This window comes from Stenella coeruleoalba, assembly GCF_951394435.1.
Source record: "Stenella coeruleoalba genome assembly, chromosome: 12".
Classification (NCBI taxonomy): domain Eukaryota; kingdom Metazoa; phylum Chordata; class Mammalia; order Artiodactyla; family Delphinidae; genus Stenella; species Stenella coeruleoalba.
The window spans coordinates 27,587,170-27,603,587 of NC_137158.1; the positions used below are offsets into that span (position 1 = coordinate 27,587,170).

General features: G+C 36.1%; 1 pseudogene across 1 annotated transcript; it reads left to right on the forward strand.

Moving 5' to 3' along the window:
- The first annotated feature begins 903 nt into the window (after positions 1–903).
- Positions 904–1,868, forward strand: LOC307195199 (activator of 90 kDa heat shock protein ATPase homolog 2-like; annotated as a pseudogene). Its single transcript has one exon. The product of its transcript is annotated as an activator of 90 kDa heat shock protein ATPase homolog 2-like (transcript).
- Positions 1,869–16,418: the final 14,550 nt, after the last annotated feature.

The window sequence follows — 16,418 nt, forward strand, 5'->3', positions numbered from 1 at the left end:
GCATGAGTGGGATAGTAAAAATGTAAAGCTTTATTATGCATTCAAAGTTAATTTATTAACAAGCTTAAAATAAACTGTTACAAATATGAGATGTTTTATGTAAGCCTCATGGTAATCACAAAGCAAAAACCTACGTAAATACACAAAAGATAAAGAGAAGGGAATCTAAGCATACCACTACAGAAAATCATCATATAAAAAGAAGAGAGCAAGGGAAGAAGAAAGAAACAAAGGAATTATAAAACAGTCACAGAACAACAAATAAAATGGAGAAATAAGTCTTTACCTTTCAACAATTACTCTAAATGTAAGTGGACTAAATTCTCCAGTCAAAAGGCATAGAGTAGCTGAATGGGTTAAAAAACACAACATTCAAATATATGCTAACTACAAGAGACTTCAGCTTTAAGGACACATACAGACTGAAACTGAAGGGATGGAAGAAGGTATTCCATGAAATGAAGCCCCAAAGAGGGTAGGGGTAGCTATACTTATACCACATAAAATAGTCTGCAATAAGAGATAAAGGAGGTTATTATATAATATTAAAGGAGGCAATCCAACAAAAGGATATAACATTTGTAAGTATTTATGTACCCATATTGGATCCCCTAAATATATAAGGCAAATATTAACAGATCTGAAGAGAGAAATAGACAGCAGTACAATAATAGTAGAGGACTTTGATATCCTACTTTCAACAATTGATAGATCATCCAGATGAAAAAATCAATAAGGAAACATTGGACTTAAACTACACACTAGACCAGAAGGACCTAACAGACATATACAAAACATTCCATCCAAAAACACAGAATAGGCATTCTTCTCAATTGCACATAGAACATTCTCCAGGATATATCATGTGTTGAATCTGAACGAGGCTGCAGCACCTGTGCAGACATGGCCAAGTGGGGCAGGGGACCTGCCCTGGATCATGGAGGAGTGGGAGGACAGACCAACATGAACGACTGGCAATGGACAGAGCAGGATGTCACCAGCTGGTCCAAGGGGAAGTTCCATGAGCTACTGGTGGTCACTGTTGTAGAGAATAGGCTGGCTGCTGCAAGATCAGTAAGCTGAAGCAAGTGGAAGGTGAGGTTTTCTGCAGCAACTGGAAAGGAAAGCTTATTTCATTTTATGATTGAATATCAAACTGGGTTATAAAGGTATAATTAAAGAGTCTAGAGCAAAGCACAAGGGATTGATAGAAATATTCAACCTTTCTGAAGAAAATGAAGTAGATGACATTGAGGCAAATGTGAGTAAAAATAAAGATGGGGACATTATGAAAACTGAAGGTACTGTCAAGAGCAGGGAAGCTTTTTGAGATTGCCTGAAGGCACGTAGGAAGGAATTTAAGATGGGAATGATTTACTAACAAAGCTATGACAACTCAGGAGTTGCCACTTGTTAAAAGGAGACTGAGTGAGAATACCTTGCAGGCCTCATCTCCCATGGCATTGGGCATCAGGATTCCCAATGTGGTGGCACTGCACATGATGGAACTATTTGATACATTTGTAGAGAAGCTGTATAGTGTCTTCAATGTGAAACTTTGGTGCACAAGTTTTACAAGGTTCCTGCTATATTAGAAGATGAAAAGGGAAGGAAATCACAAATGTTTGATGGGAAAATCACCGTAGTATATGGAATTGTTAACAAATGAAAATATAATCATTGAGTGGAGATGTAGGAACTGGCCAGAAGTTGAACTGAATTTTGTGCCCCATCCAAAGTAAGTGAAATTACAATTGAAATGTAAAGGACTTTCTGTTTGTAAAGAAGAAAACATGAGATTCTGTTGGCAGAAGCAGCATTTTGAAGAAATGAAAGGTTTACTGCAGCTGACCACCCTAGATGGTTGAATTAGTTAGAAGATTTTATAAGGGCATTACTTTTTGTAATCAGAAAGTGTCAAGTTAACATCTTCCCTATTATTACTTTTAAAAACGAAGACAAAAACTCTTAATTCATATTGGATGAAATCCATGAACTTATACAGAATTTAAAGCATTGTTTGTATATTTACTATGACTAGACTCTGCATTGAGTTAAAAGCAGCAAGCAACCTGAAATTAGGTATTAACATTACCTCCCATAGATGATCCTCTGGGGATAGATTGAGTCCCTGAGTACAGAGAGTTGAAGTTTCCCAAGCTAAAGGTTGTCCTAGAAAACTTACTTTCAGCTGTGGTCTTAGCTCAGGAAGACAAAAATAATAAGTGGCATGTTGATACCATTTCCCTTAAAAAACAAACAAAAAATTATCTTTCTTTTTCCTCTAAAATATATTTGCTTTTTTTCTTTGTGTTTTTATGTTTTGGTAGATAAATTCTACCTGACTTCTCATTGTTTACTTGAAAAGAGCAACAAACTTACTATCTGTTTAAATTATTCTCCTAAAAAGTCAGCAAAAAAAATTAAGCACAGTGTTTACTGTACTAGTAGTACTTTAGAACTGAAGAAGTCATTTTTGTTTACATTTTGAAATTGAACCCAGAAAGGAAATAGCCCATTCATTATAGGGCTACAAAGTTCAAACTACAATTTTTTAACAACCCCTTCATTCTCCCTCTTCTGTGAATACTGGATGGATATCAATAATATATTAGCTTCAAAATGGAAAGAGTTAAAAAACTACATAATGGACTGGGCAGGGAAACAAAAGACCCAGGTTGTGCTCCCAGATTACTGCTAGTACTAGTCTGGGCCTCGTTTGTAAGGTCACAGTAATCCTAACAAACCTCATTCTCACCTTCCTGCAGTGTGAAGAAACCATACAAATAACTATGAAATAAAGCCCTTAGCTGTTTTTCAGTATTCCAGCTTGGTCATGGAATCTCCATCTGTGCATAGACAGGTCTGATGCTCATTAGAGGGTTGGAAATAATCACAGAAGGGACAAGACTTGGACACAGCTCAGTCAGAAAGCTCTGTATAAAATGAGAAAAATGGTTTCCTTGAACGTGGGGATCAGTTTAGAATGCTCACAAGCTTCATGAACAAATCGAGATGGTCTCTGAGGTAAACCCTCAAAGTCTCCCAGGAGTTCTTGGACTAGGAGGTGTTCATCCATGACTCTACTATAAACTTGCTTGGTCCCTTGGTGGAAATAATTCTTCCAGAATTTTTTTCAACCTCGAAATATATATCTGTGCAAAATTTCTTGGCTGGAAATGCTTCTGTGCTGCCGACTCCCTCCCTGTGATACAGGTAACCCACACATACCGAGACATAAGCACTGATCAATTGCCTCTAAATTTCCAGAGAACAGAGGCCTGTTCTCAGCATAAGAAGTCCAATCTCCCAGGGGCCTGTGCAGAAGCAGCCAATCGAGAGGTGCCCAGGCTTTATGTGAAGGAGATTCATATGTTGCCTTGTATCCTGCAACCTTGTTATAATCACTTATTAACTCCATCTTTTTTTTTTTTTTTGTCCACTCATTTGGATTTTCTAAACAGTTGTCTTCTATGAACAAACACAGTTTTATTTCTTCCTTCCCAACCTGTATATCTTTTATTTCCTTTTCTTTTCTTATTGCATTAGCTAGTACTTCCAGTACAATGGTGAAAAAGAGTTGGTTAGGGAGGATATCCTTGCCTTGTACTTGTAGGAAAGGTTTTACGTTAGCTGTAGGTTTTTTGATGAGAATATTTATCAAATTGGGGAAATTATCCTCTGTTCCTTGTTTGCTGTTTTTATCATGAATGGGTGTTGGATTTTGCCAAGTGCCTTTCTGCATCTAATGATATAATCATATGATTTTTTTTGTTTATTGATGTAATTGATTACATTATTTAATTTTTGAATGTTGAGCTAACCTGGCATACCTGGGAAAAATCTCACTTGGTCATGGTATATAATGCATTTTATACATTGTGGGATTCAATTTGCAAATATTTTGTTGAGGATTTTTGCATCAATGTTCAAGAGAGATAATGGTCTTAGTTTTCTTTTCTGGTAATGTCTTTGTCTGGTTTTGATATTAGGGTAATTCTGGCCTTAAAGAATGAGTTAGATTGTACCTCCCCCGTTTCTATCATCTTTAAAAGATTTTAGAGAATTAGTACAAATTCTTCCTTAAATGTTTGGTAGAATTCACTGGTCTGGTGCTTTATGTTTTGGAAGGTTATTAATTGTTAATTCAACTTCTGTAATAGGTTTAGACTGACTCAGATTGTTTCTTCTTGGGTGAAAAATTGGGTCATTCAAGGAATTTGTCCATTCCATCTAGGTTTTCAGATTTGTGGGCATAGAGTTGTTTACAGTATTCCTTTAACTTTCTTTTAACGTCCAAAGGATCTCTAGTGAGGCCTTTGCTTTCATTTCTGATACAGTACTTTTTATCCTCTTTTTTCTTAGCCTGCTAGAGTTGTATACATATTTTTTACTAATCTTTCCAAAGAACAAGATTTTAGTTTCATCAATTTTCTCCATTGATTTTCTGTTTTCAATTTTGTTGATTTCTGCTCTAATTCTAATGATTTATTTTCTTCAGCTTACTTTGGATTTAATTTGCTCTTCTTTTTCCAGTTTCCCAAGCTAGAAATGCAGATTATTGATTTAGATCTTTCCTCTTTTCTAATATATTTATTCAATGATATTTTCCTCTAAGCACTGCTTTCACTGTATCTCACAAATTTTGATAAGTTGTGTTTTCATTTAGTTCAAAATATTTTAAAATTTCTCTTGAGAATATTTTCATTGACCTATGTGTTGTTTAGAAGTGTGTTGTTTAATCTCCACTTATTTGGGGATTTTCCAGTTATCTTTCTCTTACTTATTTCTAGTTTAACCCCACTGTAGTCTGAGAGCAGATAATGTGTGAACTCTATTTATTCTCTTAAATTTGTTAAAGTGTGTTTTATGGCCCAGAACATGGCATCTTGGTGAATGTGTATTCTGCTGTTGTTGGTTGAAGCAGTCTATAGATGTCAATTATATCCAGTTGATTGATGGTGTCCTTGAATTTAACTGTGTCCTTACTGATTTGTTTCCTGCTGGATCTTCCACTTCTTATAAATTAGTATTTTTTTAATCCTTGAAATTCACACATTTTACCAGATTATGACTAACTAGATCCCCCCTCCTTCCTTCCTTCCTTCCTTCCCTTTCTGTCTCTTTCTTTCTTTCTACTTTTATTTTTTGTCCAGTATTGAAGGGACATTTTTAATCATCAGAATTGATCTTCAATTGGGGTAAATTTGTTGCTTTTAATGTATACAAAACATTTTTCATTAAAATGATACATTGGACTGAAATTTCAATATTGTAAAGATCATTTCACACCAATTAATTTATTTTCAACTTATCATTGTACAGAAACACTTTATATTATTGGTATTGTTTGTTTGTTAATTTTTTCTTCTCTGCATGTCATTTACCTTTTAATGTTTTATGGCATCTGTCATTTTACAGAAGTTTTAAATATTCTTGTAAGCAAAACTGTTACTGTTTTCTAGTTTTTTCCTTCCTAGGGAAAGTATTGTTTATGTCAAGGTTGTAGAAATACTCCCCTACAGACCTCCCAGAAATTCACTTATTTTACTTTTTATTTAATGCTTCAATCCATCCGGAAACTACTTGTGTGTGTGTGTGTGTGTGTGTTTGTGTGTATGTGTGTGTGTGTGTATGTGAGTGTTAGATCTCTAACCTGATCTTTTTTTGACACTAATCAATATATATCTTTTCCTCAATGATTTTAAAGATCATGCTCATGATAAGCAAAATTTGTACATGTACATAAATCTATTGTTATTTCATACTTCCTATTCTATTTTACTGACATATTTGCCTATTTCTGTGTATACACTACAATGTTTTGCTTGTTTGACTTTATAGTATGATTTGACATTTTCCAGACCACTAATTCTCAATATTAAGTTGTTCCATATCACTAGGGAATATTGGGAAGGTGTGGGGGTATTTTATGGTGTCACAATGACTGATGGTGTGCCACTAGCATTTACCCAGTGAAAGCCAGAGATGTTAAGACATTCAAATAAGTAAAAGAGTCCCATCCAACAAAGAATTATTTTAACCAAAATGTTAACAATATCTCTATTCGAGAAAACTTGTTTAAGGAAAAGCAAAAATAAAACAAAGCAAAAAACAAAAAATATCAAATGGAAAAAGTTTAGAATCAGTTGGACAAATACAATTAAAAAGTGAATTTGAATTTTTTAAAAAAATTAACTGATTTGGAGGAGAACTAACAAGAAAAATTAAGAATTAGGATTGAAACTCCTCATTCAGGAAAAAAAAAATCTTGGTATATTTCATGTCTTCAGGAAATATTCCCCCCCCCCCCCACTTAGGTTTTACACATCCTCATCAGATTAATCCATAGGAATCTTACAGGTTTTGCTACCACTGTGAATGGAATTTGTCCTTTATTTCACATCATAATTTTCTATTATATATTTTCACTGCGTTTTCTAGTAGTTGAATCTTGTGTATATGAATGGGAAAGCCATTGATTTTTCTTTATTGGTGTACTCAATTACTTTTTAGAACTATTTTATTAGGCCTAATTTAAACAATTTGTTCCATTAATTCCCTTGTGTTTTTGAGATAGACGATCATGTTTTTTGCAAGAGTAATTTTTTCCTATCATTGTAATGTCTCATATATGTATTGCTTTGTATAATTACATTACCTAGGAACTCACTCGGTAGTAATAGTGGCATGCTTCTCACTATAATGGCACTGCCACTAACATTTTAGCATCAAGTATATTGTTGGCTCTGTTCCTACTAGATATGCTTAACCAAATTTTCTTTCTATTCTAGCATATTAACTATTTCTATAAAGAAACTTCCATCTGAAGACAAGTATCAGCTCTGAGAAAAATACTCATTCAATTTTTATGACTTAATTGTTTAACATAAGATGAAAAGTGAAAGACAGCTAATTGACTAATTTGTTCCAACAGCAGTTCTTAAATTAATTATAGTAACAATTGCCTAAATGCTCTCTTTTCTTTGTATTTACATATTTGTATTTTTTTTCAAACTTAAAGTGGCTCTTACCTCTCTACTACTACTACTACTACTACTACTAGTTAACTAACACCTAAAAGTGCATACTATATGCTGGGTACCACCTGTACCTGTTTTGTGTGTGTTACTCATCTTTTCCTCATGACATCCTCAGAGGTAGATACTATTATCTTCATTTTAGAGATAATGAACCAGTTACAGGAAGGATAAGTGACTTTCTCAAGGTCATACAACTGATAATTGAGCATATGGAAGATATTAAATAAAGATGGCATATTAATCAAATGTCTCTTAATATCCCTTCCCCCTTAATCTCAAATAATGAATGCCTCTATTACATTCCTGTGTATCACCAACAGAGATTACCTTTAGTTTCTCTTCTGTTTGCTTTGCATTCTTTTTCATGCTTACCCATGATCTATATTTGGATTTATGTCCTTTAGATTTATCATCTATCACTTTCTGGTGTGTGTAGCAGTGGTAGTATGTAGTGGCGGATCTGTACCATGGCACCATTGGTACCTAAGGAGCATCCAAACAAGTGCATTTCTTCAACATCATCTCGGCTGCAGTTCCTCCCACAAACCTTCTGTTGTCTTCTGCCCATTTTCCTAGCAGTTCTTCCATCCTGCCAGTTAATTCTATGAACTATCCAACATTCCTTCAATAAATTAATTTTCTCCTTTTATTAGCTAGAAGAGCTGTTTTTGCTGCTCACAACGAAGATCCCAACTGAGAGAGAAATTGTTACCAAGGAATGGGGTGCATCGATAGATACCTGCAAGGGAATATGGGGACCATCAATTGTTTATCTGGCATAGCTGGGTCAGCTAGTCAAAATCTTGCTCAAATGCCAAGATGGGAATTCTTCAGCAGTGAAAAACCTAATCAAATCATTGCCTGTGGTCACCTGGCATCAAATGCACAGTGCAGGCATGACTTATGGGAATTGAGTTGCTTTTACCACAGAACAGTAGGATGACATGAGGAATTTATGGACTTAGGAAAGGAGCAGCTGTTTCAAACATAATGGGCAGCTTAAAGAAAGAGAATGACAAGTTAAAATCCTTGAATTCTAGGCTCATAGCACTGATTGAAATCCAGGGAGTTTCTAGGATCAAGATAAAAGAATCTCTTATCTTTTGTTGCTGCAGGGACTGAGCTGGGTAAAAAACAAAATGTGGTCTTAGAGATAGTAAAATTAAGACTATCAGTTGAATTCACAGCTTTTCCTTCTCTCTCATGTGGAAATTAAAGAACTGGTAGGAAGAGTATGTTGGCACCCTGAACAATTCCCACCCATAGTCCATTGACACTGAAGAACATGCAAAGAAGCATCCTCATTCCTCTCCCTAAAGACACCTATAGCCACTTACCAAGGTAAAGGTTCCCTGGTGAAAGGGAAATGCTTATTCAGGCTTTAAGCATATATTAACTCATTGTACCTATTGGAGGATACTCTTTCTTTACAACCTACAGGGCCACTTGTGAATCTCATGGTACAAAATAATGCCACAGGAAGTCCAGTTTTCTCTGATGTTAGTATATCAGGTAGACCTTGACAATTGTTTCACAATGCCTTAAGCAAGGACCTATAAGAATTTATGGGAAGTGGCTGCTAGTTTTTGTAGATAATAAGGAATCTCAAAGGATAAGTATTTGGAGAGGAAGGAGAAGCAGGGAAGAATTTTTTTGAAATGGGCTTGGAACATAAAGAATATACATGCTCAAAGGACATCTTCACTCATAATAATTAGGTAGACAAGAGAACATGATCTCTCAGTGTCAGTCATCTCCCTTCTATAATATCTTCAGAACTTGCCTAATGAACTATGTGGCTATGGTGAACAAGATGGATGCAATTCACAAGTGCAACAACACAGAAGTCCCTTTACCAGCGTATGAAGACATTTTTCCAAAAGTAGTAAATATGAACCTATAATATTGTACCATAATACCTCTGCACAACAGTTGATGATTTATTTATTTTTCTTTTACTTCTTTTGTCGTGGAGAATTCCTGTGATGTGGACTAGTTACTTATTCTGTATTTGGATTTAGATTTGATTTCTCCATTCATCATGCCTCAAGGCAGCATTTTCATGAATGTTGTAATCAACTGAATACCTTATTCAACATGATGATATCGCTCATAATTTCTTCCAAACAAGGAACTCAATTTCCCATGAAAGAAATACGACAACGGGGGTAGTGCTCTTAGGTTACTTTAGTCTTATCATATACCTTATTGAAGAATCAGTTATGGCACCAGATCATAGGATGCTACCTATGATTTGAAACATTGACCAGTATATGGTGCTATTTCTTTCATAATAAGTATATATAGTTCCCCCCAAAAATGAATAAAATTGTAATTAGCACCTCTCACAGTTAAACCTAATCAGCCACTCTCATTTTTAGAAAAATTCTCATCCCTGAGATTGGGAACTACTAGTTTAGACATTAGTAATAACCATGGGAAAAATGTTCTACCAGGGGATTCAGCAATGCTTACATGGAAGTCAACAACACCATCTAGACAATTCAGTCTCATGAAACTGAGCCAGCAGGCAAAAAAAGGAATTACTGTATTGGATTGGGTCATTAGATTCTGGAAATCAAGAGAAAAGAGAATAATGTTGCGTCAAGGAGGATGCGTTCTTAAATGGTCCCTGAGGAATTTTCATACAACCATATCTACTGGTAAAATACTGGGACTCTGGGCTTCCCTGGTGGCGCAGTGCTTGAGAGTCCGCCTGCCGATGCAGGGTCACGGGTTCGTGCCCCGGTCCGGGAAGATTCCGCATGCCGCGGAGCGGCTGGACCCGTGAGCCATGGCCGCTGAGCCTGTGCGTCCGGAGCCTGTGCTCCGCAACGGGAGAGGCCACAACAGTGAGAGGCCCACGTACCGAAAAAAAAAAAAAAAAATACTGGTACTCTGTATAGATTGGACTAGCAAGAACCTGGAACTCCTAGGAATAAAGGGTTGATCACTTTACTGGCTAAAGAACTCCACAACAGCTGATGGCAAAGGAAATATACAGTTGAAAGAAAAATAAAAGTGATATTGGGACTTCTCTGGCGGTCCAGTGGTTACAACTCCATGCTTCCAATGCAGGGGGCCCAGGTTTGATCTCTGGTTGGGGCACTAAGATCACACATGCCTCGCGGTGCAGACAAAAAAAAAAAAAAAAGTGATATATATATATATATATGTATATATATATATATACATATATATATATACACACACATATATATATACACACTCATATATACATACATGTATATATTATTTTGTGATCATTGTAAAAATGAGTATTGGCTCCAATGTATACATCTTTTTCTCTGCAAACATTTTTATTTAAAATATATATACATAATTGTAACCTCTTTCTCCTTTCAGTTCCTTTTCTTTCAGTCACTACTGCCACAGGAATAAGTGATGGTTAACTTTATAATTTCAGACATATTTTGTTGAATATCAAGACTGGATTCAAGAGAACTAGGGTCAGGATGGATGTTACTGAAGGATCCTAGACTTGGAGCTAGATGCCGTGATGGAAGAGACATAGAGTTTTCTCTTTTTGAGACACTGGTAAAACGGACTTTTCCTATGAGAGGAAACTGCATTGTGGTAGGAGTTTTTTCTTTCAAAACAGGAAGAACATTTTATATGAATGTTGGATTGCCAAAGGGATAATTTTTAGTGAGCATATTTCAGGGCCAAAATACAAATGTTTAACTTATTTGGGAATAAAGTCTCCATTATGTAAATCTTGGAGGGAGCCAAGGTTCAAGGAGAGACAAAAGGGTCAAAGACTTTTTTCCTCTGACAGGTAGAGCAGGGCAAGGGACCTACATTTCACCAACCACATGCCCCCTTATCCCCTTTTCTCAATTTATTTAAGCTGAAAAAAAGTTTATGCATTTCCCCCAACTTCCACTTCCTGCCTCTAGCAACCACCAATCTGTTTTCTGTATCTAGAAGCTTGTGTTTTGCTTGTTTGTTTTTAGTTTTCATATATGAGAGGTCATGTGGTATTTGTCTTTGTTTTTTTTTTGGCTGCGCTGGGTCTTCATTGGGGAGTGCAGGCTTCTCTAGGTGTGGCGTGCGGGCTTAACTCCCCAGCGGCATGTGGGATCTTAGTTCCCTGACCAGGGATCGAACCCACGTCCCCTGCATTGGAAGGCAGATTCTTAACCAGTGGACCACCAGGGAAGTCCCGGTATTTGTCCCTCTATGTCCTTCACTTAGCATAACGCTCTTAATGTCCATCCATCATGTCACAAACACAGATTTCTTTCTTTTTTATGGCTGAATGCTATTCCATTGTATATGTATACCACAATTTCTTTATCTATTCATCCATCAATGGACACTTAGGTTGTTTCCATATAGTGGATACTGTAAATAATGTTGCAATGAACATGGGGGTACATATGTATTTTCAAATTTGTGTTTTTGATTTATTTGGATAAATACTCAGAAGTGGAATTGTTGGATCATATGGTAGTTCTATTTTTAATTTTTTAAGAAACCTCATGTTGTTTTCCATAGCGGCTGTACCAATTTAATCCCACCAACAGTGCTCAAGGGTTCTTTTCTCCACATACTCATCAACACTTCTGATTTCTTGTATTTTTGGTAACAGCCATTCTAACAGGTGTGATGTGATATCTCATTATGCCTTTGATTTGCATTTCCATATGATTAATGATGCTGAGCATCTTTTCATGTACCTGTTTGCCATCTGTATGCTTCTTTGGAAAATTATCTATTCAGATCTTCTGCCCCTTATTTAACTGAAACATTTCATTTTATTTTATTTTTTGCTATTCAGTTGTATGGGTTCTTCATATGTTTTGGATATTAGCTTATTATCAGATATATAGTTATATATATGTACATAATATATAATAATTTGCAAATATTTTCTCTCATTCAATATGTTGCCTTTTCATTTGGTTGATGGTTTCCTTTGCTGTGCAGAAACTTTTTAGTTTGATGTAGTTTCACTTGTTTATTTCTGCTTCTGTTGCTTTCACTTTGAGTGTCAGATTCAAAAACTCATTACCAAGACCTATGTCAAGGGGTTTACTGCCTATGTTTTCTTCCAGGAGTTTTATGGTTTCAGATATTACATTCAAGTCTTTAATCCATTTTGAGTTAATTTTTGTTGTGGTCTAATTTAATTCTTTTGCATGTGGCTGTCTAATTTTTCCAATGCTATTTATTGAAGAGCTTGTTCCTTCCCCACTGTATTTTTGGCCCCTTTGTCATAAATTAATTGACCATATAAACATAGGTTTATTTCTGGGCTTGTTATTCTGTTCCTTTGATCTATGTGTCTGCTTTTAATGCCAATACCATACTGTTTTAATCACTATAGCTTTGTAATATAGATTGAAATCAGAGACCATGATGCCTCCAGCATTGTCCTTTTTTTTTTTCTTTCTCAAGATTGCTTTGGCTATTTGTACTTGGTTTTGCATTTGTACAAATTTGTATTTGGTTCCATACAAATTTAAAATTGTTTCTTCTATTTCTGTGAAAAATACCATTGGGATTTTGATAGGGTTTGCACTGAATCTATACATTGCTTTGGGTAGTATGGGCCTTATAACAATATTAATTCTTCCAGTTCATGAGCACAGAATACGTTTTCATTTATTTGTGTCCTCTTCAATTTGTTTCATTAATGTTTTGTAGTTCTCAGTATACAGATCTTTAACCTCCTTGGTTAAATTTATTTTTTGGTATTACACTCTTTTAGATGCAGTTGTAAATGGGATTGTTTTCTTAATTTCTCTTCCTGATAATTTGTTACTAGTGTATGGAAATGCAACAGATTTTTGCATATTGATTTTGTGTTCTGTAACTTTACTGAATTTGTTTATTAGTTCTAACAGATTCTTGATGAGTTTTTAAATTTTCCTATATATAAAATCATGCCCCTGACAAATAGTTACAGTTTAATTCTTCCTTTCCAATTTGGATACTTTATTTTTCTTGTCTAAATGCCACTCTAAAAGTCCCATATTATTACCTTTATCATGGCACTTCTTACATAATATTATAATTGCTTTCTTTGTCATATTAAATGCCCTATTAGAAATATGACTAAAACTTACCTGCAGTTAAGGCAGACTAGCCTCACACAGGGCCTGGTGTACAGTGAAAACTCTGAAACTGTGTTTTCACTAAAGGAGTGTAATTGATTTTCTGGCTGTTACCCTATGCCAGTTATTAAGTCATTGCCTCTCAGCCATTGCCTCTCAGCTCAAACTCTCTCTTCTAGAGTGTTCTGTGATGCTGGGGTTGGAAATCTGTCAGCTTTGCAGTTGCCTCTCTGTTTGTGTTGGCCAGTAGGAAGCACAAAAGGGAGCTGTAAGGATGAAGGAGGAAGAGGGACTTGTTTCATTTTGTTTGCTCGCTGTTGGCTTCCTGTCCCTATCAGCATCACCTTGGCCTCTTCTCACCTCTTCCCTTTGGAGGCACTAGTTTGCTTTAGTAAAATGTTGAAGGGAGTTTGCAGTCTTTCAACACTTTCAACACCAGCCTTGGTGTGTGCCTGCAGAAACTCCAGCACCTTCTGATGTTGTTCAGTATCCCTCTTCAGGGTTCTGGGTCCTAGTCCGGTGACATTTCTCCTCCAAGCTAAGAGATACCAGTTTAGGTCAAGCAGTGGTCCCTTCTCTGAGGTCTGAGTTTCAACTCTGCAGGGCGCCTACTCCAAGTTTATACATTTGCACTCCTTCCCGAAGCCCTAGGATGGTAGCTGCAGACTGTTGACAGTCCTTCTATAATAACTTAATTTTTCTTTTTGCCTTTTTTCATTCTTCAATACCTAACTAACAATTCTTTACATATATTGTTTCTGTTAAGTTACCTAATTTTATTTTGTCTCCTGACTGATACAAACTCCTTCCCAGGTTAACAGATGGAAAATCATGTTTGATGGGACCTAGAACTTCTGTTGTGGCCTATTTAAACCCCAACTGGCTCTGAAAAGTGCATCTTTCTGCGTATGTTTCTGTATGTGATATATTGACTCAGAAAACTAGAAAAATCCAGGTGCTAAAGCCAATTTGAATTGTATTTCCAGTATTCACGATCAAAAGATGTAATGAGGATGTTCATATTTTACTATTTTTCTTTTTGTATTGTTTGAATAATCTACAAGAGAATCATGTATCAATCAAGGTCCTGTAGAAAACAGACTACTTATTCAAATTGGATAATTTTAGAGAAATTTAATTAAAGGAATATTTACAAAAGCTAGCCTAGGGTATAGAGAAACCAGAGAGATAATGCAGTTCCCCAAGTCAAGTTACACGGAGAGATCTGTTACCACTCTTAGATCTGAAAGGACTAAAACCCATAGAGAGATCTGTTGGTAAGAATCACATGCCAGGGGGCTTCCCTGGTGGCGCAGTGGTTGAGAATCTGCCTGCCAATGCAGGAGACACGGGTTTGAGCCCTGGTGTGGGAGAATCCCACATGCCGCGGAGCAATTAGGCCCATGAGCCACAACTACTGAGCCTGCGCGTCTGGAGCTTGTGCTCCGCAGCAAGAGAGGCCGTGATAGTGAGAGGCCCCTGCTTGCCACAACTAGATAAAGCCCTCGCACAAAAACGAAGACCCAACACAGCCAAAAATTAATTAATTAATGAATAAACTCCTACCCCCAACATCTTCTCTAAAAAAAAAAAAAAAAAAGAATCACATGCCAGGAGCTGTGACCTTTGGCTGAGGTACACAGTCAACCTGCAGAGAAGGAGCTAGGGAATAAACTCCCCTATCCACTTCTGATCTCCCGCCAGGGGTCCGCATTAGCAGAAATCAACTGGAAACTAGAGGGCAAGGAATTGCTCGATGCAGGTCACAGAAGTCAGTCTCCTAGAGGTCTAGCAGGGTAGAGAAAAGGGAACAGAGGATCTGGAGGAGGGAATGGGGGATATCTTGCACAACTGGGTTAATTTCAAATGCAATGAAAATGTTTTTAATAACAGCGACATATTCAGGAAGAAATTCTTTTGAATAAATGAAGAAAATATACTGAGGGCAGCAAGAGGCTGGGGTGGGAAGCGGAGAGGAACACATTCACAAAACATCTCTGGAAACACAGAAGTTAAATATCAAAGAGAAAAACTGTCATCTGAAAACATGAAAGGAGTTGGAAATATAAGTGTTCTAACATTTTTATTTTTAACAATAAATACAGATTTTTAACAAACTCCCATCTTGATTCTGGAAAGCATTTTAGTGGTAAGTAGCATAAAGAAACACTGAAACAGTTTGATAAATACCTCCATGCATATATAACGTGTATATATGTATGTTTAACATTTCAAAATATAATATGTGGTAAGTTGCAGAGCATTTATAATTAATAAAGCTGTTTCCACAACCCTCTAGAAGAATATTTTTCCAGGATAGCTGACTGCATAATGCTGAGCATGATTTATTTATAGAGTACTAATGAAGACATATCTAATCATCATAATTAATTGGTATTTTTGTGCTTTGAGGCCTAATCACAAAATCTTTCATATGCTGGCTCAAAGTAACCTGGCTATGGGGCAAACATTTAGGACAATCCCTGTTTGTTGTTTCTAATATACAGCTCTATCATACTGATTTATTTATTCAACATTTCTAGCTCTTCTTATATGATGGCAGTATAGGAAGCCCATCTGGTCAATCCATGTTTTAAAAAAGACTTTCTTGAATGAACCAACCAACAAAAAGAAACCAGAGGAATTACATTTGGCATAGCAGATGAAAACTTGAGGTGTTTACATTATTTACTGTGTTGCATTATTATCAGATATTTATAAGAATTTTGATTATCTTGAAGTCAAAGCAGACTTTTAAAGGAGCTTAAAATATACATTTCTCCCGTCATATTTACTTGTTAGCTTTCCTTTCTCTTTTACTTGTATGAAAAGTAATTCAAACACATCATTATAAGACAGATTAGGATTTTATTTATTTTGTCTACCTTGTTATAATTATTGAGAGTTTCTGAGGAAGACCCTCACAGTATTTTCTTTCATGTTTGGATACTGAAATAGGAAGAAATTACACAAAGAATAAACATGGATACCAAGTGTCTCTTTTATTATGAATAAAAGTCAGGTTTAGGACATGCATTATAGTTTCAAAATTAGACTGGTCCTTACCTTCCATTCATAGGCAGCCTCGTGTGGAGACCTGTCCTGGGAGAAAAGGGTATAACTCATGCTCTCTTTCAGCAGCTTTCCCAGAAGAGGAAGAAGGGCAGAGTGGAGTCACATATGCCCAGCTATTCTTTGCCAAATTTACAAATTCCTTAGATCACTCCACTTCCCAAGGACAGAAGGAGCAAAGAGAGAGAAACCAGTTATCGATACACTAATTGAGCTCCTT